Raw genomic sequence first — 1,368 nt, 5'->3', positions numbered from 1 at the left:
ATCCTGTGTCTAATCCCTGCCCTGTGCTCCACCTACCCCTCCCTCCCCTCCCCCACCCCCAACATCCCAATAATCAACAAAGAATCCCCCCATTGTTTGATTTCTTGACTGATGCTTCCATGAGTGTTAATGGTGGATCTGAGCAAAATGAAGTCTTCAACAACTTTAACCTTTTTCTCATTTATCATCATGTTATTTATTGGTCCAGTTGTGAGGTTTGTTTTTTTTTTTTTTACATTGAGATGCAACTCATACTGAAGGCTGTGGTCTTTGATCTTCATCAGTAAATATTTTAAGTCCTTTTCACTTTCAGCAGACAACGTTGTATCATCTGCATATTGCAGGTTGTTAATGAGTCTTCCTCTAATCCTAATGCCACTCTCTTCTTCATACAATCCAGTTTCTCGGATTATGTGCTCAGCATACAGATTGAATAAGTGTGGTGAAAGAATACAAGCTTGGCTCATACTTTTCCTAATTTTAAACCATTTAGTTTTAAATGGTCCCCTTGCTCAGTTCGAATGGCTGCCTCTTGGGTCTATGTACAGGTTCCTCATGAGCATAATTAAGTGTTCTGAAATGTCCCTTTTTTCATAATGTTGTCCATAGCTTGCCATGATTCACACAGTAGAAAGCCTTTGCTTTATAAAGCACAAGTAAGTAGAATGTAAGTTCCCTGGGGACAGTGTCTTTGTTTTGTTGTCTATTATTTCTAAATAAATCTGTTTCTACTAAATAGTAGACAACAGAGTAGTCTGGCACAGAGTCGGTGCTCAGTAAATGTTTTTGGAATGAATGAATAAATGGGATACTTCTGCAACTACCTAGCCTACTAACTAGTGGTCCTGTTTCTGGATTCTTCTCTCTTCTACTCCAATAATTACACTGCTACTAGTTAACCTTCTAAACCCAAACCTGCCTATCCTTTAGTGTCCACCTTTCCCACAAGAGAAAGTCGGGTGCTCTTCCCTAAGGCACATGTGGCCATCTAGACCTGATCCTGACCTTCATCTCCAGCTCCATCTCTCCCCTCTGGAGGTTTACCCTTCATCCACACTTCAACCTTTCCCAAATCACTGGCATCCTTTTGTGACTCTTTGGCAGCTCGTGTTCTGCTGTCTATGCCTGGAAAGACTTCTCTTTCCTCTGCTGTCTACTCTTGAATGTTTCTTTGGGTGGTTCCCTCAAAACCCAGCTCAGATGTCACCTCCTTTAGGGAGCCTCCCCAGACCCTCCTCCTCTGGGATCCAGCACCTGCATCAATCATGGTACTTACCACATGACTGAGAGTGATCAAATTATGAGAATTTCAAATATTGTGGTGTGAGAGAATAATAAGATTTCAATTTTTGTGTACAACTGTAAAAT

This window comes from Chrysochloris asiatica, unplaced genomic scaffold, assembly GCF_000296735.1.
Source record: "Chrysochloris asiatica unplaced genomic scaffold, ChrAsi1.0 scaffold00026, whole genome shotgun sequence".
Classification (NCBI taxonomy): Eukaryota; Metazoa; Chordata; class Mammalia; order Afrosoricida; family Chrysochloridae; genus Chrysochloris; species Chrysochloris asiatica.
This window is presented reverse-complemented; position numbering follows the sequence as displayed.